The sequence below is a fragment of the Ranitomeya imitator genome, chromosome 4 (assembly GCF_032444005.1).
Source record: "Ranitomeya imitator isolate aRanImi1 chromosome 4, aRanImi1.pri, whole genome shotgun sequence".
Classification (NCBI taxonomy): Eukaryota; Metazoa; Chordata; class Amphibia; order Anura; family Dendrobatidae; genus Ranitomeya; species Ranitomeya imitator.
The window spans coordinates 661,061,070-661,088,901 of record NC_091285.1 but is presented as its reverse complement, the minus strand read 5'-3'; the positions used below and the strand labels follow the sequence as shown (position 1 = coordinate 661,088,901).

The 27,832-nt window shown below is 42.8% G+C and overlaps 14 non-coding genes across 14 annotated transcripts; all 14 read right to left on the bottom strand.

Moving 5' to 3' along the window:
- Positions 1-32: 32 nt before the first annotated feature.
- TRNAK-UUU (transfer RNA lysine (anticodon UUU)) lies at positions 33-105 on the bottom strand. Its single transcript has one exon. It is a non-coding gene; the product is annotated as a tRNA-Lys (tRNA).
- Positions 106-1,040: 935 nt separating this feature from the next.
- Positions 1,041-1,113, bottom strand: TRNAK-UUU (transfer RNA lysine (anticodon UUU)). The gene has a single exon. It is a non-coding gene; the product is annotated as a tRNA-Lys (tRNA).
- Positions 1,114-2,048: 935 nt separating this feature from the next.
- On the bottom strand, positions 2,049-2,121 carry TRNAK-UUU (transfer RNA lysine (anticodon UUU)). Its single transcript has one exon. It is a non-coding gene; the product is annotated as a tRNA-Lys (tRNA).
- A 935-nt stretch (positions 2,122-3,056) lies between these two features.
- Positions 3,057-3,129, bottom strand: TRNAK-UUU (transfer RNA lysine (anticodon UUU)). The gene has a single exon. It is a non-coding gene; the product is annotated as a tRNA-Lys (tRNA).
- Positions 3,130-5,072: 1,943 nt separating this feature from the next.
- TRNAK-UUU (transfer RNA lysine (anticodon UUU)) lies at positions 5,073-5,145 on the bottom strand. Its single transcript has one exon. It is a non-coding gene; the product is annotated as a tRNA-Lys (tRNA).
- A 935-nt stretch (positions 5,146-6,080) lies between these two features.
- On the bottom strand, positions 6,081-6,153 carry TRNAK-UUU (transfer RNA lysine (anticodon UUU)). Its single transcript has one exon. It is a non-coding gene; the product is annotated as a tRNA-Lys (tRNA).
- A 935-nt stretch (positions 6,154-7,088) lies between these two features.
- Positions 7,089-7,161, bottom strand: TRNAK-UUU (transfer RNA lysine (anticodon UUU)). Its single transcript has one exon. It is a non-coding gene; the product is annotated as a tRNA-Lys (tRNA).
- Positions 7,162-11,120: 3,959 nt separating this feature from the next.
- Positions 11,121-11,193, bottom strand: TRNAK-UUU (transfer RNA lysine (anticodon UUU)). Its single transcript has one exon. It is a non-coding gene; the product is annotated as a tRNA-Lys (tRNA).
- Positions 11,194-12,083: 890 nt separating this feature from the next.
- Positions 12,084-12,156, bottom strand: TRNAK-UUU (transfer RNA lysine (anticodon UUU)). The gene has a single exon. It is a non-coding gene; the product is annotated as a tRNA-Lys (tRNA).
- A 935-nt stretch (positions 12,157-13,091) lies between these two features.
- Positions 13,092-13,164, bottom strand: TRNAK-UUU (transfer RNA lysine (anticodon UUU)). The gene has a single exon. It is a non-coding gene; the product is annotated as a tRNA-Lys (tRNA).
- A 935-nt stretch (positions 13,165-14,099) lies between these two features.
- TRNAK-UUU (transfer RNA lysine (anticodon UUU)) lies at positions 14,100-14,172 on the bottom strand. Its single transcript has one exon. It is a non-coding gene; the product is annotated as a tRNA-Lys (tRNA).
- Positions 14,173-23,976: 9,804 nt separating this feature from the next.
- TRNAK-UUU (transfer RNA lysine (anticodon UUU)) lies at positions 23,977-24,049 on the bottom strand. The gene has a single exon. It is a non-coding gene; the product is annotated as a tRNA-Lys (tRNA).
- A 1,943-nt stretch (positions 24,050-25,992) lies between these two features.
- Positions 25,993-26,065, bottom strand: TRNAK-UUU (transfer RNA lysine (anticodon UUU)). Its single transcript has one exon. It is a non-coding gene; the product is annotated as a tRNA-Lys (tRNA).
- A 935-nt stretch (positions 26,066-27,000) lies between these two features.
- TRNAK-UUU (transfer RNA lysine (anticodon UUU)) lies at positions 27,001-27,073 on the bottom strand. Its single transcript has one exon. It is a non-coding gene; the product is annotated as a tRNA-Lys (tRNA).
- Positions 27,074-27,832: the final 759 nt, after the last annotated feature.

Sequence of the window (27,832 nt, the reverse complement as noted above, 5' to 3'; positions counted from 1 at the left end):
CGTTTATTGTTTTCCGCTTTATTAAAAGCATCCGCCCGAACAGGGACTTGAACCCTGGACCCTCAGATTAAAAGTCTGATGCTCTACCGACTGAGCTATCCGGGCTCTGTATCGAGTCGTGACTGAATACCGCCAAACCGTCACCATATACTAACAACAAATGTGATAAAATATCGCCAAACCACCACCACATAATAACACCAAATAGTGACTGAATACCGCCATACAATCACCACATAATAACACTGTAAACTGACTGAATATCGCCATGCAACACAAACATAATAACCTAAAATAGCGACAGAATACTGCCATACCATCACCACATAATAACAGCATATAATGACTGAACACCGCCATACAATTACCACATAAAATCACCAAATAGTGACTGAACACCATCCCAACATAAAAACACCAAATAATGACTGATTACCACAATACCATGACCACATAATAACACAAAATAGTGACTGAATACCGCCATACTAAGTTACACCCACTTTACTCTCGTGATGACCTCACGTGAGTCTGCTTGTGGGATGCCCTCAGCCGTTCAGAATTTTATGAAATTCCCAACTTATGTGATATCTTTACCCCTGAAGATCGCAAAAGGTTGAGATCGCCGCCATATCTTTTATCAGGATTTTACCACTACCCAGAGACCAAACATCACATGGCTGTTGTTAGCGATCTGTCTACTATTGATTTGTGGCTTATAGGCAGGAGCTACAGTTATGAAAATAAGCATCTTCTGAATATCACCATAACAGAACCAAGTAATAGTGCTAAACAGTGACTGAGTACCATCATACCATAGCCATGTTACATAACATTACCAGTGATCACTTGCTGCTGGTGCCAAAAAAGCAACCGAGCAGAACATGGTCACGGCTCTATACTGTCATAAACTAGCTGAAATCAAAGAAACTACGGTAACCAAGATATTTTTCTGAATAGTCACCATCATTTGTTTTTCAGTAGTTTTCTCACATCCTTAAATTATAGCGTTTATTGTTTTCCGCTTTATTAAAAGCATCCGCCCGAACAGGGACTTGAACCCTGGACCCTCAGATTAAAAGTCTGATGCTCTACCGACTGAGCTATCCGGGCTCTGTATCGAGTCGTGACTGAATACCGCCAAACCGTCACCATATACTAACAACAAATGTGATAAAATATCGCCAAACCACCACCACATAATAACACCAAATAGTGACTGAATACCGCCATACAATCACCACATAATAACACTGTAAACTGACTGAATATCGCCATGCAACACAAACATAATAACCTAAAATAGCGACAGAATACTGCCATACCATCACCACATAATAACAGCATATAATGACTGAACACCGCCATACAATTACCACATAAAATCACCAAATAGTGACTGAACACCATCCCAACATAAAAACACCAAATAATGACTGATTACCACAATACCATGACCACGTAATAACACAAAATAGTGACTGAATACCGCCATACTAAGTTACACCCACTTTACTCTCGTGATGACCTCACGTGAGTCTGCTTGTGGGATGCCCTCAGCCGTTCAGAATTTTATGAAATTCCCAACTTATGTGATATCTTTACCCCTGAAGATCGCAAAAGGTTGAGATCGCCGCCATATCTTTTATCAGGATTTTACCACTACCCAGAGACCAAACATCACATGGCTGTTGTTAGCGATCTGTCTACTATTGATTTGTGGCTTATAGGCAGGAGTTACAGTTATGAAAATAAGCATCTTCTGAATATCACCATAACAGAACCAAGTAATAGTGCTAAACAGTGACTGAGTACCATCATACCATAGCCATGGTACATAACATTACCAGTGATCACTTGCTGCTGGTGCCAAAAAAGCAACCGAGCAGAACATGGTCATGGCTCTATACTGTCATAAACTAGCTGAAATCAAAGAAACTACGGTAACCAAGATATTTTTCTGAATAGTCACCATCATTTGTTTTTCAGTAGTTTTCTCACATCCTTAAATTATAGCGTTTATTGTTTTCCGTTTTATTAAAAGCATCCGCCCGAACAGGGACTTGAACCCTGGACCCTCAGATTAAAAGTCTGATGCTCTACCGACTGAGCTATCCGGGCTCTGTATCGAGTCGTGACTGAATACCGCCAAACCGTCACCATATACTAACAACAAATGTGATAAAATATCGCCAAACCACCACCACATAATAACACCAAATAGTGACTGAATACCGCCATACAATCACCACATAATAACACTGTAAACTGACTGAATATCGCCATGCAACACAAACATAATAACCTAAAATAGCGACAGAATACTGCCATACCATCACCACATAATAACAGCATATAATGACTGAACACCGCCATACAATTACCACATAAAATCACCAAATAGTGACTGAACACCATCCCAACATAAAAACACCAAATAATGACTGATTACCACAATACCATGACCACATAATAACACAAAATAGTGACTGAATACCGCCATACTAAGTTACACCCACTTTACTCTCGTGATGACCTCACGTGAGTCTGCTTGTGGGATGCCCTCAGCCGTTCAGAATTTTATGAAATTCCCAACTTATGTGATATCTTTACCCCTGAAGATCGCAAAAGGTTGAGATCGCCGCCATATCTTTTATCAGGATTTTACCACTACCCAGAGACCAAACATCACATGGCTGTTGTTAGCGATCTGTCTACTATTGATTTGTGGCTTATAGGCAGGAGTTACAGTTATGAAAATAAGCATCTTCTGAATATCACCATAACAGAACCAAGTAATAGTGCTAAACAGTGACTGAGTACCATCATACCATAGCCATGGTACATAACATTACCAGTGATCACTTGCTGCTGGTGCCAAAAAAGCAACCGAGCAGAACATGGTCACGGCTCTATACTGTCATAAACTAGCTGAAATCAAAGAAACTACGGTAACCAAGATATTTTTCTGAATAGTCACCATCATTTGTTTTTCAGTAGTTTTCTCACATCCTTAAATTATAGCGTTTATTGTTTTCCGCTTTATTAAAAGCATCCGCCCGAACAGGGACTTGAACCCTGGACCCTCAGATTAAAAGTCTGATGCTCTACCGACTGAGCTATCCGGGCTCTGTATCGAGTCGTGACTGAATACCGCCAAACCGTCACCATATACTAACAACAAATGTGATAAAATATCGCCAAACCACCACCACATAATAACACCAAATAGTGACTGAATACCGCCATACAATCACCACATAATAACACTGTAAACTGACTGAATATCGCCATGCAACACAAACATAATAACCTAAAATAGCGACAGAATACTGCCATACCATCACCACATAATAACAGCATATAATGACTGAACACCGCCATACAATTACCACATAAAATCACCAAATAGTGACTGATCACCATCCCAACATAAAAACACCAAATAATGACTGATTACCACAATACCATGACCACATAATAACACAAAATAGTGACTGAATACCGCCATACTAAGTTACACCCACTTTACTCTCGTGATGACCTCACGTGAGTCTGCTTGTGGGATGCCCTCAGCCGTTCAGAATTTTATGAAATTCCCAACTTATGTGATATCTTTACCCCTGAAGATCGCAAAAGGTTGAGATCGCCGCCATATCTTTTATCAGGATTTTACCACTACCCAGAGACCAAACATCACATGGCTGTTGTTAGCGATCTGTCTACTATTGATTTGTGGCTTATAGGCAGGAGTTACAGTTATGAAAATAAGCATCTTCTGAATATCACCATAACAGAACCAAGTAATAGTGCTAAACAGTGACTGAGTACCATCATACCATAGCCATGGTACATAACATTACCAGTGATCACTTGCTGCTGGTGCCAAAAAAGCAACCGAGCAGAACATGGTCACGGCTCTATACTGTCATAAACTAGCTGAAATCAAAGAAACTACGGTAACCAAGATATTTTTCTGAATAGTCACCATCATTTGTTTTTCAGTAGTTTTCTCACATCCTTAAATTATAGCGTTTATTGTTTTCCGCTTTATTAAAAGCATCCGCCCGAACAGGGACTTGAACCCTGAACCCTCAGATTAAAAGTCTGATGCTCTACCGACTGAGCTATCCGGGCTCTGTATCGAGTCGTGACTGAATACCGCCAAACCGTCACCATATACTAACAACAAATGTGATAAAATATCGCCAAACCACCACCACATAATAACACCAAATAGTGACTGAATACCGCCATACAATCACCACATAATAACACTGTAAACTGACTGAATATCGCCATGCAACACAAACATAATAACCTAAAATAGCGACAGAATACTGCCATACCATCACCACATAATAACAGCATATAATGACTGAACACCGCCATACAATTACCACATAAAATCACCAAATAGTGACTGAACACCATCCCAACATAAAAACACCAAATAATGACTGATTACCACAATACCATGACCACATAATAACACAAAATAGTGACTGAATACCGCCATACTAAGTTACACCCACTTTACTCTCGTGATGACCTCACGTGAGTCTGCTTGTGGGATGCCCTCAGCCGTTCAGAATTTTATGAAATTCCCAACTTATGTGATATCTTTACCCCTGAAGATCGCAAAAGGTTGAGATCGCCGCCATATCTTTTATCAGGATTTTACCACTACCCAGAGACCAAACATCACATGGCTGTTGTTAGCGATCTGTCTACTATTGATTTGTGGCTTATAGGCAGGAGCTACAGTTATGAAAATAAGCATCTTCTGAATATCACCATAACAGAACCAAGTAATAGTGCTAAACAGTGACTGAGTACCATCATACCATAGCCATGGTACATAACATTACCAGTGATCACTTGCTGCTGGTGCCAAAAAAGCAACCGAGCAGAACATGGTCACGGCTCTATACTGTCATAAACTAGCTGAAATCAAAGAAACTACGGTAACCAAGATAATTTTCTGAATAGTCACCATCATTTGTTTTTCAGTAGTTTTCTCACATCCTTAAATTATAGCGTTTATTGTTTTCCGCTTTATTAAAAGCATCCGCCCGAACAGGGACTTGAACCCTGGACCCTCAGATTAAAAGTCTGATGCTCTACCGACTGAGCTATCCGGGCTCTGTATCGAGTCGTGACTGAATACCGCCAAACCGTCACCATATACTAACAACAAATGTGATAAAATATCGCCAAACCACCACCACATAATAACACCAAATAGTGACTGAATACCGCCATACAATCACCACATAATAACACTGTAAACTGACTGAATATCGCCATGCAACACAAACATAATAGCCTAAAATAGCGACAGAATACTGCCATACCATCACCACATAATAACAGCATATAATGACTGAACACCGCCATACAATTACCACATAAAATCACCAAATAGTGACTGAACACCATCCCAACATAAAAACACCAAATAATGACTGATTACCACAATACCATGACCACGTAATAACACAAAATAGTGACTGAATACCGCCATACTAAGTTACACCCACTTTACTCTCGTGATGACCTCACGTGAGTCTGCTTGTGGGATGCCCTCAGCCGTTCAGAATTTTATGAAATTCCCAACTTATGTGATATCTTTACCCCTGAAGATCGCAAAAGGTTCAGATCGCCGCCATATCTTTTATCAGGATTTTACCACTACCCAGAGACCAAACATCACATGGCTGTTGTTAGCGATCTGTCTACTATTGATTTGTGGCTTATAGGCAGGAGTTACAGTTATGAAAATAAGCATCTTCTGAATATCACCATAACAGAACCAAGTAATAGTGCTAAACAGTGACTGAGTACCATCATACCATAGCCATGGTACATAACATTACCAGTGATCACTTGCTGCTGGTGCCAAAAAAGCAACCGAGCAGAACATGGTCATGGCTCTATACTGTCATAAACTAGCTGAAATCAAAGAAACTACGGTAACCAAGATATTTTTCTGAATAGTCACCATCATTTGTTTTTCAGTAGTTTTCTCACATCCTTAAATTATAGCGTTTATTGTTTTCCGTTTTATTAAAAGCATCCGCCCGAACAGGGACTTGAACCCTGGACCCTCAGATTAAAAGTCTGATGCTCTACCGACTGAGCTATCCGGGCTCTGTATCGAGTCGTGACTGAATACCGCCAAACCGTCACCATATACTAACAACAAATGTGATAAAATATCGCCAAACCACCACCACATAATAACACCAAATAGTGACTGAATACCGCCATACAATCACCACATAATAACACTGTAAACTGACTGAATATCGCCATGCAACACAAACATAATAACCTAAAATAGCGACAGAATACTGCCATACCATCACCACATAATAACAGCATATAATGACTGAACACCGCCATACAATTACCACATAAAATCACCAAATAGTGACTGAACACCATCCCAACATAAAAACACCAAATAATGACTGATTACCACAATACCATGACCACATAATAACACAAAATAGTGACTGAATACCGCCATACTAAGTTACACCCACTTTACTCTCGTGATGACCTCACGTGAGTCTGCTTGTGGGATGCCCTCAGCCGTTCAGAATTTTATGAAATTCCCAACTTATGTGATATCTTTACCCCTGAAGATCGCAAAAGGTTGAGATCGCCGCCATATCTTTTATCAGGATTTTACCACTACCCAGAGACCAAACATCACATGGCTGTTGTTAGCGATCTGTCTACTATTGATTTGTGGCTTATAGGCAGGAGTTACAGTTATGAAAATAAGCATCTTCTGAATATCACCATAACAGAACCAAGTAATAGTGCTAAACAGTGACTGAGTACCATCATACCATAGCCATGGTACATAACATTACCAGTGATCACTTGCTGCTGGTGCCAAAAAAGCAACCGAGCAGAACATGGTCACGGCTCTATACTGTCATAAACTAGCTGAAATCAAAGAAACTACGGTAACCAAGATATTTTTCTGAATAGTCACCATCATTTGTTTTTCAGTAGTTTTCTCACATCCTTAAATTATAGCGTTTATTGTTTTCCGCTTTATTAAAAGCATCCGCCCGAACAGGGACTTGAACCCTGGACCCTCAGATTAAAAGTCTGATGCTCTACCGACTGAGCTATCCGGGCTCTGTATCGAGTCGTGACTGAATACCGCCAAACCGTCACCATATACTAACAACAAATGTGATAAAATATCGCCAAACCACCACCACATAATAACACCAAATAGTGACTGAATACCGCCATACAATCACCACATAATAACACTGTAAACTGACTGAATATCGCCATGCAACACAAACATAATAACCTAAAATAGCGACAGAATACTGCCATACCATCACCACATAATAACAGCATATAATGACTGAACACCGCCATACAATTACCACATAAAATCACCAAATAGTGACTGAACACCATCCCAACATAAAAACACCAAATAATGACTGATTACCACAATACCATGACCACATAATAACACAAAATAGTGACTGAATACCGCCATACTAAGTTACACCCACTTTACTCTCGTGATGACCTCACGTGAGTCTGCTTGTGGGATGCCCTCAGCCGTTCAGAATTTTATGAAATTCCCAACTTATGTGATATCTTTACCCCTGAAGATCGCAAAAGGTTGAGATCGCCGCCATATCTTTTATCAGGATTTTACCACTACCCAGAGACCAAACATCACATGGCTGTTGTTAGCGATCTGTCTACTATTGATTTGTGGCTTATAGGCAGGAGTTACAGTTATGAAAATAAGCATCTTCTGAATATCACCATAACAGAACCAAGTAATAGTGCTAAACAGTGACTGAGTACCATCACACCATAGCCATGGTACATAACATTACCAGTGATCACTTGCTGCTGGTGCCAAAAAAGCAACCGAGCAGAACATGGTCACGGCTCTATACTGTCATAAACTAGCTGAAATCAAAGAAACTACGGTAACCAAGATATTTTTCTGAATAGTCACCATCATTTGTTTTTCAGTAGTTTTCTCACATCCTTAAATTATAGCGTTTATTGTTTTCTGCTTTATTAAAAGCATCCGCCCGAACAGGGACTTGAACCCTGGACCCTCAGATTAAAAGTCTGATGCTCTACCGACTGAGCTATCCGGGATCTGTATCGAGTCGTGACTGAATACCGACAAACCGTCACCATATACTAACAACAAATGTGATAAAATATCGCCAAACCACCACCACATAATAACACCAAATAGTGACTGAATACCGCCATACAATCACCACATAATAACACTGTAAACTGACTGAATATCGCCATGCAACACAAACATAATAACCTAAAATAGCGACAGAATACTGCCATACCATCACCACATAATAACAGCATATAATGACTGAACACCGCCATACAATTACCACATAAAATCACCAAATAGTGACTGAACACCATCCCAACATAAAAACACCAAATAATGACTGATTACCACAATACCATGACCACATAATAACACAAAATAGTGACTGAATACCGCCATACTAAGTTACACCCACTTTACTCTCGTGATGACCTCACGTGAGTCTGCTTGTGGGATGCCCTCAGCCGTTCAGAATTTTATGAAATTCCCAACTTATGTGATATCTTTACCCCTGAAGATCGCAAAAGGTTCAGATCGCCGCCATATCTTTTATCAGGATTTTACCACTACCCAGAGACCAAACATCACATGGCTGTTGTTAGCGATCTGTCTACTATTGATTTGTGGCTTATAGGCAGGAGTTACAGTTATGAAAATAAGCATCTTCTGAATATCACCATAACAGAACCAAGTAATAGTGCTAAACAGTGACTGAGTACCATCACACCATAGCCATGGTACATAACATTACCAGTGATCACTTGCTGCTGGTGCCAAAAAAGCAACCGAGCAGAACATGGTCACGGCTCTATACTGTCATAAACTAGCTGAAATCAAAGAAACTACGGTAACCAAGATATTTTTCTGAATAGTCACCATCATTTGTTTTTCAGTAGTTTTCTCACATCCTTAAATTATAGCGTTTATTGTTTTCTGCTTTATTAAAAGCATCCGCCCGAACAGGGACTTGAACCCTGGACCCTCAGATTAAAAGTCTGATGCTCTACCGACTGAGCTATCCGGGATCTGTATCGAGTCGTGACTGAATACCGACAAACCGTCACCATATACTAACAACAAATGTGATAAAATATCGCCAAACCACCACCACATAATAACACCAAATAGTGACTGAATACCGCCATACAATCACCACATAATAACACTGTAAACTGACTGAATATCGCCATGCAACACAAACATAATAACCTAAAATAGCGACAGAATACTGCCATACCATCACCACATAATAACAGCATATAATGACTGAACACCGCCATACAATTACCACATAAAATCACCAAATAGTGACTGAACACCATCCCAACATAAAAACACCAAATAATGACTGATTACCACAATACCATGACCACATAATAACACAAAATAGTGACTGAATACCGCCATACTAAGTTACACCCACTTTACTCTCGTGATGACCTCACGTGAGTCTGCTTGTGGGATGCCCTCAGCCGTTCAGAATTTTATGAAATTCCCAACTTATGTGATATCTTTACCCCTGAAGATCGCAAAAGGTTGAGATCGCCGCCATATCTTTTATCAGGATTTTACCACTACCCAGAGACCAAACATCACATGGCTGTTGTTAGCGATCTGTCTACTATTGATTTGTGGCTTATAGGCAGGAGTTACAGTTATGAAAATAAGCATCTTCTGAATATCACCATAACAGAACCAAGTAATAGTGCTAAACAGTGACTGAGTACCATCATACCATAGCCATGGTACATAACATTACCAGTGATCACTTGCTGCTGGTGCCAAAAAAGCAACCGAGCAGAACATGGTCACGGCTCTATACTGTCATAAACTAGCTGAAATCAAAGAAACTACGGTAACCAAGATATTTTTCTGAATAGTCACCATCATTTGTTTTTCAGTAGTTTTCTCACATCCTTAAATTATAGCGTTTATTGTTTTCCGCTTTATTAAAAGCATCCGCCCGAACAGGGACTTGAACCCTGGACCCTCAGATTAAAAGTCTGATGCTCTACCGACTGAGCTATCCAGGCTCTGTATCGAGTCGTGACTGAATACCGCCAAACCGTCACCATATACTAACAACAAATGTGATAAAATATCGCCAAACCACCACCACATAATAACACCAAATAGTGACTGAATACCGCCATACAATGACCACATAATAACACTGTAAACTGACTGAATATCGCCATGCAACACAAACATAATAACCTAAAATAGCGACAGAATACTGCCATACCATCACCACATAATAACAGCATATAATGACTGAACACCGCCATACAATTACCACATAAAATCACCAAATAGTGACTGAACACCATCCCAACATAAAAACACCAAATAATGACTGATTACCACAATACCATGACCACATAATAACACAAAATAGTGACTGAATACCGCCATACTAAGTTACACCCACTTTACTCTCGTGATGACCTCACGTGAGCCTGCTTGTGGGATGCCCTCAGCCGTTCAGAATTTTATGAAATTCCCAACTTATGTGATATCTTTACCCCTGAAGATCGCAAAAGGTTGAGATCGCCGCCATATCTTTTATCAGGATTTTACCACTACCCAGAGACCAAACATCACATGGCTGTTGTTAGCGATCTGTCTACTATTGATTTGTGGCTTATAGGCAGGAGTTACAGTTATGAAAATAAGCATCTTCTGAATATCACCATAACAGAACCAAGTAATAGTGCTAAACAGTGACTGAGTACCATCATACCATAGCCATGGTACATAACATTACCAGTGATCACTTGCTGCTGGTGCCAAAAAAGCAACCGAGCAGAACATGGTCACGGCTCTATACTGTCATAAACTAGCTGAAATCAAAGAAACTACGGTAACCAAGATATTTTTCTGAATAGTCACCATCATTTGTTTTTCAGTAGTTTTCTCACATCCTTAAATTATAGCGTTTATTGTTTTCCGCTTTATTAAAAGCATCCGCCCGAACAGGGACTTGAACCCTGGACCCTCAGATTAAAAGTCTGATGCTCTACCGACTGAGCTATCCGGGCTCTGTATCGAGTCGTGACTGAATACCGCCAAACCGTCACCATATACTAACAACAAATGTGATAAAATATCGCCAAACCACCACCACATAATAACACCAAATAGTGACTGAATACCGCTATACAATCACCACATAATAACACTGTAAACTGACTGAATATCGCCATGCAACACAAACATAATAACCTAAAATAGCGACAGAATACTGCCATACCATCACCACATAATAACAGCATATAATGACTGAACACCGCCATACAATTACCACATAAAATCACCAAATAGTGACTGAACACCATCCCAACATAAAAACACCAAATAATGACTGAATACCGCCATACTAAGTTACACCCACTTTACTCTCGTGATGACCTCACGTGAGTCTGCTTGTGGGATGCCCTCAGCCGTTCAGAATTTTATGAAATTCCCAACTTATGTGATATCTTTACCCCTGAAGATCGCAAAAGGTTCAGATCGCCGCCATATCTTTTATCAGGATTTTACCACTACCCAGAGACCAAACATCACATGGCTGTTGTTAGCGATCTGTCTACTATTGATTTGTGGCTTATAGGCAGGAGTTACAGTTATGAAAATAAGCATCTTCTGAATATCACCATAACAGAACCAAGTAATAGTGCTAAACAGTGACTGAGTACCATCATACCATAGCCATGGTACATAACATTACCAGTGATCACTTGCTGCTGGTGCCAAAAAAGCAACCGAGCAGAACATGGTCACGGCTCTATACTGTCATAAACTAGCTGAAATCAAAGAAACTACGGTAACCAAGATATTTTTCTGAATAGTCACCATCATTTGTTTTTCAGTAGTTTTCTCACATCCTTAAATTATAGCGTTTATTGTTTTCCGCTTTATTAAAAGCATCCGCCCGAACAGGGACTTGAACCCTGGACCCTCAGATTAAAAGTCTGATGCTCTACCGACTGAGCTATCCGGGCTCTGTATCGAGTCGTGACTGAATACCGCCAAACCGTCACCATATACTAACAACAAATGTGATAAAATATCGCCAAACCACCACCACATAATAACACGAAATAGTGACTGAATACCGCCATACAATCACCACATAATAACACTGTAAACTGACTGAATATCGCCATGCAACACAAACATAATAACCTAAAATAGCGACAGAATACTGCCATACCATCACCACATAATAACAGCATATAATGACTGAACACCGCCATACAATTACCACATAAAATCACCAAATAGTGACTGAACACCATCCCAACATAAAAACACCAAATAATGACTGATTACCACAATACCATGACCACATAATAACACAAAATAGTGACTGAATACCGCCATACTAAGTTACACCCACTTTACTCTCGTGATGACCTCACGTGAGTCTGCTTGTGGGATGCCCTCAGCCGTTCAGAATTTTATGAAATTCCCAACTTATGTGATATCTTTACCCCTGAAGATCGCAAAAGGTTGAGATCGCCGCCATATCTTTTATCAGGATTTTACCACTACCCAGAGACCAAACATCACATGGCTGTTGTTAGCGATCTGTCTACTATTGATTTGTGGCTTATAGGCAGGAGTTACAGTTATGAAAATAAGCATCTTCTGAATATCACCATAACAGAACCAAGTAATAGTGCTAAACAGTGACTGAGTACCATCATACCATAGCCATGGTACATAACATTACCAGTGATCACTTGCTGCTGGTGCCAAAAAAGCAACCGAGCAGAACATGGTCACGGCTCTATACTGTCATAAACTAGCTGAAATCAAAGAAACTACGGTAACCAAGATATTTTTCTGAATAGTCACCATCATTTGTTTTTCAGTAGTTTTCTCACATCCTTAAATTATAGCGTTTATTGTTTTCCGCTTTATTAAAAGCATCCGCCCGAACAGGGACTTGAACCCTGGACCCTCAGATTAAAAGTCTGATGCTCTACCGACTGAGCTATCCGGGCTTTGTATCGAGTCGTGACTGAATACCGCCAAACCGTCACCATATACCAACAACAAATGTGATAAAATATCGCCAAACCACCACCACATAATAACACCAAATAGTGACTGAATACCGCCATACAATCACCACATAATAACACTGTAAACTGACTGAATATCGCCATGCAACACAAACATAATAACCTAAAATAGCGACAGAATACTGCCATACCATCACCACATAATAACAGCATATAATGACTGAACACCGCCATACAATTACCACATAAAATCACCAAATAGTGACTGAACACCATCCCAACATAAAAACACCAAATAATGACTGATTACCACAATACCATGACCACATAATAACACAAAATAGTGACTGAATACCGCCATACTAAGTTACACCCACTTTACTCTCGTGATGACCTCACGTGAGTCTGCTTGTGGGATGCCCTCAGCCGTTCAGAATTTTATGAAATTCCCAACTTATGTGATATCTTTACCCCTGAAGATCGCAAAAGGTTGAGATCGCCGCCATATCTTTTATCAGGATTTTACCACTACCCAGAGACCAAACATCACATGGCTGTTGTTAGCGATCTGTCTACTATTGATTTGTGGCTTATAGGCAGGAGTTACAGTTATGAAAATAAGCATCTTCTGAATATCACCATAACAGAACCAAGTAATAGTGCTAAACAGTGACTGAGTACCATCACACCATAGCCATGGTACATAACATTACCAGTGATCACTTGCTGCTGGTGCCAAAAAAGCAACCGAGCAGAACATGGTCACGGCTCTATACTGTCATAAACTAGCTGAAATCAAAGAAACTACGGTAACCAAGATATTTTTCTGAATAGTCACCATCATTTGTTTTTCAGTAGTTTTCTCACATCCTTAAATTATAGCGTTTATTGTTTTCCGCTTTATTAAAAGCATCCGCCCGAACAGGGACTTGAACCCTGGACCCTCAGATTAAAAGTCTGATGCTCTACCGACTGAGCTATCCGGGCTTTGTATCGAGTCGTGACTGAATACCGCCAAACCGTCACCATATACCAACAACAAATGTGATAAAATATCGCCAAACCACCACCACATAATAACACCAAATAGTGACTGAATACCGCCATACAATCACCACATAATAACACTGTAAACTGACTGAATATCGCCATGCAACACAAACATAATAACCTAAAATAGCGACAGAATACTGCCATACCATCACCACATAATAACAGCATATAATGACTGAACACCGCCATACAATTACCACATAAAATCACCAAATAGTGACTGAACACCATCCCAACATAAAAACACCAAATAATGACTGATTACCACAATACCATGACCACATAATAACACAAAATAGTGACTGAATACCGCCATACTAAGTTACACCCACTTTACTCTCGTGATGACCTCACGTGAGTCTGCTTGTGGGATGCCCTCAGCCGTTCAGAATTTTATGAAATTCCCAACTTATGTGATATCTTTACCCCTGAAGATCGCAAAAGGTTGAGATCGCTGCCATATCTTTTATCAGGATTTTACCACTACCCAGAGACCAAACATCACATGACATAGGGTATACGTGAGTTCCGTGACCTGGAAAAAATTACCCCAACCCCCTTAAACAGATCTCTTAACAATCTAAAGAATAAACTTCTAACGTACTCAAAACAGCAGACGGAGACATATGTTGGATTTAATTGGCCACAGCAGCCATTTTATTAAATAAAAGATAACAGAACTTTTATGACAACCCAGAATAGGAGGGGCGGTCCTCGAAGCCCCAAAGTTATAAAAAACTCAGTATCCCAAAAACTCCACAATGTTCAGCCCAGGATGAGTCTTACCCCCAGCCGTAAAGCACCAGCTCAGGGATAGATAACAACCAATCCTGGTCCACCGAACCCACCCCCATGCCAGGGGTCCATAAATCCACCTCACGCGGAATAACCGTACCGCGCCTTGTTAAATTCTCTCATGGGGTGTCCAGGACCTCTCAAGATCCCCACCCCATTGAACCACGATTTACCATTTCCACCGACTTCGAGGACCTCCACCCCCGCCAACTGCCGTGACAATACCCTGACAGCATTCACATAACAAAATAAATACATTTAGACGCCTCTTAAAACAATACTCCAAAAGCCCACATATGCCGACTTCACCCCCCCCATTACCCTAACCAAAAAAGGGAGGGTGGGCTGGAGATTCCTCACTTGTCACGCAGGCACCTAAAATGGATGCCTGCGTGAGGAGCGTGCCCCTTTTTATGTGCCCCCTCCCCACAGTCCCCTAGTTCCACCCCTTATTTTCAAAAAATGCCCCTAAAGCCACCCCTCAAGTTCCCAGTTAACCCCTTACCACCGTATCCCTTCTAACTGCTCCAGCTCCCCAGGTCCCACGTAACCCCGTCATGGCGGCCTCCCTTTACGTGCCGTGGGCCCCCAGTACGGCCTTTCTTGACATAGGGTATACGTGAGTTCCGTGACCTGGAAAAAATTACCCCAACCCCCTTAAACAGATCTCTTAACAATCTAAAGAATAAACTTCTAACGTACTCAAAACAGCAGACGGAGACATATGTTGGATTTAATTGGCCACAGCAGCCATTTTATTAAATAAAAGATAACAGAACTTTTATGACAACCCAGAATAGGAGGGGCGGTCCTCGAAGCCCCAAAGTTATAAAAAACTCAGTATCCCAAAAACTCCACAATGTTCAGCCCAGGATGAGTCTTACCCCCAGCCGTAAAGCACCAGCTCAGGGATAGATAACAACCAATCCTGGTCCACCGAACCAACCCCCATGCCAGGGGTCCATAAATCCACCTCACGCGGAATAACCGTACCGCGCCTTGTTAAATTCTCTCATGGGGTGTCCAGGACCTCTCAAGATCCCCACCCCATTGAACCACGATTTACCATTTCCACCGACTTCGAGGACCTCCACCCCCGCCACGAACACGAATGGCCTGACACCTTAGCCATTCATGTCCCTCCACACCTTCAAGCTTAATTCAATGCCACTACGGATAGCCAAACACCACATATCATTACCCACCGCGTTCAGGTGCACGCCATCAGCTCTCCAGTAAGCTCCTTGACCCGATTCCAAGTCCACATGTCTCACGGCCAACGCGCCATTCCTCACCATAAACCGAGATATGGCCCTGTTTATTTTAATCCGGGCCCTGTTCACCCCCTCGTGTGATCTAGCACCTCTCCATCTTTTACGGGGAATGATGTCGGACCACACCAACAACACTTTTGGAAACATGACCCAGAACCTCAGGATATCGAATTTGATATCCTTAATCAGCTCCCTACAAGACCGTTTAGCCAAATCATTCCCCCCTAAATGTATCACCACGATCTCCGGCACTCTATCCAGTCTAACAAAACGATGAAATTCAGGTAACCATTCCTTCCACACCATCCCCCTTTTACCGATCCATCGTAAAGTCACTGTCTCTCGAGAAAGACCCAACTGACGACCGTCCGGACGAACCGCAGCACGCAACGCAGCCCATACAACATACGAATGCCCCATGATCCAGACGAGCATCGGATCAGGCCCTGCAACACAGAAAGAAAGGCAACAAACAATTAACTTAACACAGCTTCTAACTCACAATAGGTTTGGGCGAACATACGACTGGAATCTTGAAGATTCCCACCTCCCAATTCTCCGAACCACATCCTCACCAAGGCCCCACCTAGCGGCCTCAGTCGCTGCCCCGATCCTGAAGGAGTGACCACTATATTGTGTTGCAGGTAAGCCCGCTGCCGCCAAACATTTCCTAAAAACAGAAATAAACTGAAAACGGGACAAGAAAGACCCATTTTCGTGCACCAAGAATGGCTCGTCTAACACCCCGCCCTTTGCCATGTACTTCTTCACGGATGCCACCGGGCACACCGGGGATCCTTCAACATTGAACAACACCACTTTGCACCCTTTCCCATACACGTCCGTTTTGGAAGCCTTAATAAACACTACCACCTTATTCCCTTCGACATCCACGTTTTCTCTTAACAAAATACCTTTTTTACTAACGGACGGGCTAACCAACTCACCTAACCGAAATGCCCCAAAGAAGGCCAAAGAAAAGGCTGCACGGAACAGAACCACTTCCCATTCGGAAAAACACACCTCTTGCAACTTCCGCTCAATGGCTGAGAGCACCTCATAAGATACGGGTCGGCGACCGTCCGAAGCCTTCCAGCCTTTCTTCCAACCCCGAACAACTTGCCGAACCAAGAAGGATTTCGTTATATCCTTACCCCCCCTCCATTTAAGGTTGAAGGCTAGCCCCGCCAGAAACTTATTCAAACGTATCACGGACCAACCTGCCTCCCAATGATGACCTAAGAACAACAACAAACCATACTCCTCCTCCATATCCTGGTCCATACTTGACATCCAGGATTCCCACAAGCTCCAAGCCTGATTATAATGAGACCAAGATGAATCCGCGAGCGATTTGGTAAATAACTCTGTTACGGCCCTCGCGGCAGGTTCCACAACTCCACTGGACAATCCCAGCCCGCGCTCTCCGCCTGTGGTGCCAAATCCCGGAAAAGCTGCCACTGAAATTGAGAAAGAGCAACAACTATTGGATCAGGCGCTGACAAGCTAACTTCAGATACAATCCATAAGTTAAACTTAAGACCCAGGAAAACCAAGTGCTGCAAGACCTTCACTACTGCAGGCGTAGCCGCTGACAACGAGTTTACCGCCGTCACCGTTCCAACATGCTCACAATGAAAAGAAATCTTCAAATTCCTCAATTTGTCACCCCACAGGGCCAACGCAACTCCCCTGGGGAACAAATGCAACAGTAGCCGGTTGTTTGTTAACCCCTCCTCCTTCCATTCTTCCGGCCAAGCCGCTGCTGACCAGCTACCATGAAAGAAAAGACCAAAGCCACTCATTTCAACGACATGCACCAAAATGCCCAAGGAGGTAGCATCTGCCACCGGCTGAATCCACAGAGATCTGCCATTGTACTCGTCCAGAAAATCCGCCCACATCTTCAAATCGTCCCGAAACTCTTTCTTTATCCTGATGAAATGCAAAGGGGACTTTACCCCTACTGTTGCCAAGGATAGGCGGCGGCAGAACGCTCGACCCATCGGCATGATCCTACATGCAAAGTTCAGTTTCCCTAACAACGATTGCAAACTGCGCAAATTTATCTTCTTCAAACCAATCGTATTAACCACATCTTGGCGCAACGCGGTAACCTTGTCTGCAGGTAGCCTACATTCCATTGCTACCGTGTCGATTTCAATGCCTAGGAAGCTCAACACTGTCACCGGACCAACTGTTTTATCCTCCGCCAAAGGCACCCCGAAGTTTTTTGTCACACTCTCCATTGTATGCAACAAAATCGAACAATCTGCTGATTCCGCTGGCCCTATAAACAGAAAGTCATCCAGATAGTGCGAACATGAGCGTATCCCAGACACATCTTTCACCACCCATTCTAGGAACGTGCTGAAGGCCTCAAAGTAAGCACATGAAATCGAGCAACCCATGGGAAGACAACGATCAACAAAGAAGCCGCCATCCCAAAAACAACCCAATAAATGCAAACTGTCAGTATGAACTGGCAACAAACGAAAGGCCGCTTCGATGTCGGTCTTAGCCAGCTTAGCCCCCTTTCCACATGCTCTAACCCACTCCATCGCTGAATCGAATGATAAGTACGACACCGAACTCAACTCGGGATCAATACCATCATTAACCGAAGATCCCTTCGGAAATGACAGGTGATGGATTAACCTAAATTTATTAGGTTCTTTCTTAGGGACCACGCCAAGAGGTGACACCCTCAGATTTGCAATCGGAGGGGCGACAAACGGGCCTGCCATTCTTCCCAGAGCAACTTCCTTATTCAACTTCTCCGACACGACCTCCGGGAATTGTAACGCCGATTTCAAATTTTTTCTTTTTAAACTAACATCCTGCTCAACATAAGGGATTTTGAAACCCTCCTTAAAACCGTCGCGCAATAAAACTGCAGCTGACCTATCAGGGTATCTACTTAGAAAGGCCTCCATCACGACCCACTGCACCGGAGTCACCCCTTTTGTCAGCTGAATCTCCAACTTTTTGCCTGTTACCCCTGAAACATTTTGAAGCGCTATGCACCCCCCGCAGGTTGAACACTCGTGCCTATATTTACACTTGCTCCCGAATCTGCATATGCCATCATTGAAGGCGAAACACAGTCCCTTCTGCAAAGCCGCCGAGTGTCCTGACTGCCCTGAACTCCCGGCGCCCCCGTGAAAAGGCTGGCTGGTCTGACCTAAACGGGACGGGACCATAACTCTCATCCACAACGCTATGTCCTTGTAATCCCACCTGATACTTGGCCTAAAAGCCTTACGCTGACGAAACTGTTCGTCATAGCGTAACCAACCCTGTCCCCCATAGGTCCTGTAAGCCTCCCCTATGGCATCTAAGTAACAAAATAATGCCGAGCAATTTTCCGGGGCCTTCTCCCCGATTACGCTAGCCATAATAGCGAAAGCTTGCAGCCAATTTGAAAATGATCTGGGAATCAGCCTATATCTCCGTTTCTCCTCATCTTCTTTTTTAGAGTCCTCCCTTCTAGGTCTATCCAAATTAAATCTCTCTAGGGGTAAAAGAGAAAATATTTCTATGTACTCCCCTTTCCAGATTTTTTCCCTAACCTCTTGTTTTAAATGTGCCCCTAACGGGCCCTCGAAGCAGACATAGACCTCCCCCCTAGCCGCATCGTCTAGTTGCGGTACATCCTCCTTTTCCTTATCCTGCAAAGCTCCCTCACCTGGTGCATCAATTCCTGACCCAGGCCCTGGTGCTGTTCCGTCCTTCTCCCTTGATGAGCTCCCCGTGTCTGCCGCAGGACCCGCACTGCTGGATGTACCCGTAACTTCAGACAACTGTCTAGACCCCTCAAACGACCCCGTATTTCCCAACCAAGCAGCTGACGGCAAAGACCCCCTGCTAAGACCGGACCCCCACAAGCCCGCTAGCTCCCCTAAACCTCTAAGGATTAAACCCATACCCCCGCTAGCAACTCCCGAAGTAATGTCACTATTCCTAGGTTCAGGGGAAACTATGCCTGGCAAATTAAAGATAGGGAAAATGTTCTCACCTAGCTGCCTGGGTGCTGTGAGCCCAGCAGCCGAAGATCCAGCTCCCAGCCGAAGGTGTCCTGCATCCCGACCGGCTTGATCCGCGATGTTGCCCGCCGAACTCCTGGCGGCCGTATCCGTGTCCTGGCGACTCGGTGATGCCGTCGACTGCCCTGGTGCTGCGGAAAGGGAAAAGGCCGAGCCAGCATCCTGCCGCCCGATGGAAGATGTGCGGCTCCTTGCCACGGATACGTCCCCGGCACTGCGTACCGAAGCGACGGAATGTCGCCTGCCGGAATCCGGAAAATTTCCGCCACCACCAGCAGAGGACGCAGATCCAGGAAAGTTCCAGCCATCACCAGCAGAGGGCGCAGATCCAGGAAAATCCCGGCCATCACCAGCAGAGGGCGCAGCTGCAGGAAAATCCCGGCCAACACCAGCAGAGGGCGCAGAACTTGCAATATCCAGGCCACCACCAGCAGAGGGCGCTGCTGCGTTGAAGACTCCAGAGCTGTGCACTGCAGAAGGCCGCACGCTGATGCCAGGGCCAGCCGACTGCCGCCCGCATAATCCTCGGCGCTGAGGGGCCACCGCACCTGACCCCCGTCTCCTCGGCTGTCGCTGCCTCCCACGCTGAGCGGCGCCAGCGGGCATGCTGGCGGCCGCCGTACCGGCTCCTGCTCCTGCCGCCCGGACACTGAAGGAGGGGAGGAAGGATCCACCCCCCGTTGTAGGCCCCGCCGCACTGGAGGATTCCTCCCGGCGCCGCGCTGTGAGGTGGAGGGAACAGCGCTGCTTACCGGAGGGTCCGCAGAGGGGCTCCTATTTCGGCACCGGGCCCTGGGGATGATGTCCGGGCTTAGGCGCGCCGGAGGCCTAGTCCTCCGCGGCCGGCGCCCGTCCTGCGGTGTCTGCGATGGTGCTCCCCTGGAGAAGGCTGTTAACGGATGCATTCAGCCAATCTGTCCCCTGGGAGCTGGCTGCCGTCCGGAGACGCTGGAGGATCGCTTCAACGTCCATTCTGGTAAGTGTGACAGAGATTCCTCACTTGTCACGCAGGCACCTAAAATGGATGCCTGCGTGAGGAGCGTGCCCCTTTTTATGTGCCCCCTCCCCACAGTCCCCTAGTTCCACCCCTTATTTTCAAAAAATGCCCCTAAAGCCACCCCTCAAGTTCCCAGTTAACCCCTTACCACCGTATCCCTTCTAACTGCTCCAGCTCCCCAGGTCCCACGTAACCCCGTCATGGCGGCCTCCCTTTACGTGCCGTGGGCCCCCAGTACGGCCTTTCTTGGCTGTTGTTAGCGATCTGTCTACTATTGATTTGTGGCTTATAGGCAGGAGTTACAGTTATGAAAATAAGCATCTTCTGAATATCACCATAACAGAACCAAGTAATAGTGCTAAACAGTGACTGAGTACCATCATACCATAGCCATGGTACATAACATTACCAGTGATCACTTGCTGCTGGTGCCAAAAAAGCAACCGAGCAGAACATGGTCACGGCTCTATACTGTCATAAACTAGCTGAAATCAAAGAAACTACGGTAACCAAGATATTTTTCTGAATAGTCACCATCATTTGTTTTTCAGTAGTTTTCTCACATCCTTAAATTATAGCGTTTATTGTTTTTCGCTTTATTAAAAGCATCCGCCCGAACAGGGACTTGAACCCTGGACCCTCAGATTAAAAGTCTGATGCTCTACCGACTGAGCTATCCAGGCTCTGTATCGAGTCGTGACTGAATACCGCCAAACCGTCACCATATACTAACAACAAATGTGATAAAATATCGCCAAACCACCACCACATAATAACACCAAATAGTGACTGAATACCGCCATACAATCACCACATAATAACACTGTAAACTGACTGAATATCGCCATGCAACACAAACATAATAACCTAAAATAGCGACAGAATACTGCCATACCATCACCACATAATAACAGCATATAATGACTGAACACCGCCATACAATTACCACATAAAATCACCAAATAGTGACTGAACACCATCCCAACATAAAAACACCAAATAATGACTGATTACCACAATACCATGACCACATAATAACACAAAATAGTGACTGAATACCGCCATACTAAGTTACACCCACTTTACTCTCGTGATGACCTCACGTGAGTCTGCTTGTGGGATGCCCTCAGCCGTTCAGAATTTTATGAAATTCCCAACTTATGTGATATCTTTACCCCTGAAGATCGCAAAAGGTTGAGATCGCTGCCATATCTTTTATCAGGATTTTACCACTACCCAGAGACCAAACATCACATGGCTGTTGTTAGCGATCTGTCTACTATTGATTTGTGGCTTATAGGCAGGAGTTACAGTTATGAAAATAAGCATCTTCTGAATATCACCATAACAGAACCAAGTAATAGTGCTAAACAGTGACTGAGTACCATCATACCATAGCCATGGTACATAACATTACCAGTGATCACTTGCTGCTGGTGCCAAAAAAGCAACCGAGCAGAACATGGTCACGGCTCTATACTGTCATAAACTAGCTGAAATCAAAGAAACTACGGTAACCAAGATATTTTTCTGAATAGTCACCATCATTTGTTTTTCAGTAGTTTTCTCACATCCTTAAATTATAGCGTTTATTGTTTTCCGCTTTATTAAAAGCATCCGCCCGAACAGGGACTTGAACCCTGGACCCTCAGATTAAAAGTCTGATGCTCTACCGACTGAGCTATCTGGGCTCTGTATCGAGTCATGACTGAATACCGCCAAACCGTCACCATATACTAACAACAAATGTGATAAAATATCGCCAAACCACCACCACATAATAACACCAAATAGTGACTGAATACCGCCATACAATCACCACATAATAACACTGTAAACTGACTGAATATCGCCATGCAACACAAACATAATAACCTAAAATAGCGACAGAATACTGCCATACCATCACCACATAATAACAGCATATAATGACTGAACACCGCCATACAATTACCACATAAAATCACCAAATAGTGACTGAACACCATCCCAACATAAAAACACCAAATAATGACTGATTACCACAATACCATGACCACATAATAACACAAAATAGTGACTGAATACCGCCATACTAAGTTACACCCACTTTACTCTCGTGATGACCTCACGTGAGTCTGCTTGTGGGATGCCCTCAGCCGTTCAGAATTTTATGAAATTCCCAACTTATGTGATATCTTTACCCCTGAAGATCGCAAAAGGTTGAGATCGCCGCCATATCTTTTATCAGGATTTTACCACTACCCAGAGACCAAACATCACATGGCTGTTGTTAGCGATCTGTCTACTATTGATTTGTGGCTTATAGGCAGGAGTTACAGTTATGAAAATAAGCATCTTCTGAATATCACCATAACAGAACCAAGTAATAGTGCGAAACAGTGACTGAGTACCATCATACCATAGCCATGGTACATAACATTACCAGTGATCACTTGCTGCTGGTGCCAAAAAAGCAACCGAGCAGAACATGGTCACGGCTCTATACTGTCATAAACTAGCTGAAATCAAAGAAACTACGGTAACCAAGATATTTTTCTGAATAGTCACCATCATTTGTTTTTCACTAGTTTTCTCACATCCTTAAATTATAGCGTTTATTGTTTTCCGCTTTATTAAAAGCATCCGCCCGAACAGGGACTTGAACCCTGGACCCTCAGATTAAAAGTCTGATGCTCTACCGACTGAGCTATCCGGGCTCTGTATCGAGTCGTGACTGAATACCGCCAAACCGTCACCATATACTAACAACAAATGTGATAAAATATCGCCAAACCACCACCACATAATAACACCAAATAGTGACTGAATACCGCCATACAATCACCACATAATAACACTGTAAACTGACTGAATATCGCCATGCAACACAAACATAATAACCTAAAATAGCGACAGAATACTGCCATACCATCACCACATAATAACAGCATATAATGACTGAACACCGCCATACAATTACCACATAAAATCACCAAATAGTGACTGAACACCATCCCAACATAAAAACACCAAATAATGACTGATTACCACAATACCATGACCACATAATAACACAAAATAGTGACTGAATACCGCCATACTAAGTTACACCCACTTTACTCTCGTGATAACCTCACGTGAGTCTGCTTGTGGGATGCCCTCAGCCGTTCAGAATTTTATGAAATTCCCAACTTATGTGATATCTTTACCCCTGAAGATCGCAAAAGGTTGAGATCGCTGCCATATCTTTTATCAGGATTTTACCACTACCCAGAGACCAAACATCACATGGCTGTTGTTAGCGATCTGTCTACTATTGATTTGTGGCTTATAGGCAGGAGTTACAGTTATGAAAATAAGCATCTTCTGAATATCACCATAACAGAACCAAGTAACAGTGCTAAACAGTGACTGAGTACCATCATACCATAGCCATGGTACATAACATTACCAGTGATCACTTGCTGCTGGTGCCAAAAAAGCAACCGAGCAGAACATGGTCACGGCTCTATACTGTCATAAACTAGCTGAAATCAAAGAAACAACGGTAACCAAGATATTTTTCTGAATAGTCACCATCATTTGTTTTTCAGTAGTTTTCTCACATCCTTAAATTATAGCGTTTATTGTTTTCCGCTTTATTAAAAGCATCCGCCCGAACAGGGACTTGAACTCTGGACCCTCAGATTAAGAGTCTGATGCTCTACCGACTGAGCTATCCGGGCTCTGTATCGAGTCGTGACTGAATACCGCCAAACCGTCACCATATACTAACAACAAATGTGATAAAATATCGCCAAACCACCACCACATAATAACACCAAATAGTGACTGAATACCGCCATAGAATCACCACATAATAACACTGTAAACTGACTGAATATCGCCATGCAACACAAACATAATAACCTAAAATAGCGACAGAATACTGCCATACCATCACCACATAATAACAGCATATAATGACTGAACACCGCCATACAATTACCACATAAAATCACCAAATAGTGACTGAACACCATCCCAACATAAAAACACCAAATAATGACTGATTACCACAATACCATGACCACATAATAACACAAAATAGTGACTGAATACCGCCATACTAAGTTACACCCACTTTACTCTCGTGATGACCTCACGTGAGTCTGCTTGTGGGATGCCCTCAGCCGTTCAGAATTTTATGAAATTCCCAACTTATGTGATATCTTTACCCCTGAAGATCGCAAAAGGTTGAGATCGCCGCCATTTCTTTTATCAGGATTTTACCACTACCCAGAGACCAAACATCACATGGCTGTTGTTAGCGATCTGTCTACTATTGATTTGTGGCTTATAGGCAGGAGTTACAGTTATGAAAATAAGCATCTTCTGAATATCACCATAACAGAACCAAGTAATAGTGCTAAACAGTGACTGAGTACCATCATACCATAGCCATGGTACATAACATTACCAGTGATCACTTGCTGCTGGTGCCAAAAAAGCAACCGAGCAGAACATGGTCACGGCTCTATACTGTCATAAACTAGCTGAAATCAAAGAAACTACGGTAACCAAGATATTTTTCTGAATAGTCACCATCATTTGTTTTTCAGTAGTTTTCTCACATCCTTAAATTATAGCGTTTATTGTTTTCCGCTTTATTAAAAGCATCCGCCCGAACAGGGACTTGAACCCTGGACCCTCAGATTAAAAGTCTGATGCTCTACCGACTGAGCTATCCGGGCTCTGTATCGAGTCGTGACTGAATACCGCCAAACCGTCACCATATACTAACAACAAATGTGATAAAATATCGCCAAACCACCACCACATAATAACACCAAATAGTGACTGAATACCGCCATACAATCACCACATAATAACACTGTAAACTGACTGAATATCGCCATGCAACACAAACATAATAACCTAAAATAGCGACAGAATACTGCCATACCATCACCACATAATAACAGCATATAATGACTGAACACCGCCATACAATTACCACATAAAATCACGAAATAGTGACTGAACACCATCCCAACATAAAAACACCAAATAATGACTGATTACCACAATACCATGACCACATAATAACACAAAATAGTGACTGAATACCGCCATACTAAGTTACACCCACTTTACTCTCGTGATGACCTCACGTGAGTCTGCTTGTGGGATGCCCTCAGCCATTCAGAATTTTATGAAATTCCCAACTTATGTGATATCTTTACCCCTGAAGATCGCAAAAGGTTGAGATCGCCGCCATATCTTTTATCAGGATTTTACCACTACCCAGAGACCAAACATCACATGGCTGTTGTTAGCGATCTGTCTACTATTGATTTGTGGCTTATAGGCAGGAGCTACAGTTATGAAAATAAGCATCTTCTGAATATCACCATAACAGAACCAAGTAATAGTGCTAAACAGTGACTGAGTACCATCATACCATAGTCATGTTACATAACATTACCAGTGATCACTTGCTGCTGGTGCCAAAAAAGCAACCGAGCAGAACATGGTCACGGCTCTATACTGTCATAAACTAGCTGAAATCAAAGAAACTACGGTAACCAAGATATTTTTCTGAATAGTCACCATCATTTGTTTTTCAGTAGTTTTCTCACATCCTTAAATTATAGCGTTTATTGTTTTCCGCTCTATTAAAAGCATCCGCCCGAACAGGGACTTGAACCCTGGACCCTCAGATTAAAAGTCTGATGCTCTACCGACTGAGCTATCCGGGCTCTGTATCGAGTCGTGACTGAATACCGCCAAACCGTCACCATATACTAACAACAAATGTGATAAAATATCGCCAAACCACCACCACATAATAACACCAAATAGTGACTGAATACCGCCATACAATCACCACATAATAACACTGTAAACTGACTGAATATCGCCATGCAACACAAACATAATAACCTAAAATAGCGACAGAATACTGCCATACCATCACCACATAATAACAGCATATAATGACTGAACACCGCCATACAATTACCACATAAAATCACCAAATAGTGACTGAACACCATCCCAACATAAAAACACCAAATAATGACTGATTACCACAATACCATGACCACGTAATAACACAAAATAGTGACTGAATACCGCCATACTAAGTTACACCCACTTTACTCTCGTGATGACCTCACGTGAGTCTGCTTGTGGGATGCCCTCAGCCGTTCAGAATTTTATGAAATTCCCAACTTATGTGATATCTTTACCCCTGAAGATCGCAAAAGGTTCAGATCGCCGCCATATCTTTTATCAGGATTTTACCACTACCCAGAGACCAAACATCACATGGCTGTTGTTAGCGATCTGTCTACTATTGATTTGTGGCTTATAGGCAGGAGTTACAGTTATGAAAATAAGCATCTTCTGAATATCACCATAACAGAACCAAGTAATAGTGCTAAACAGTGACTGAGTACCATCATACCATAGCCATGGTACATAACATTACCAGTGATCACTTGCTGCTGGTGCCA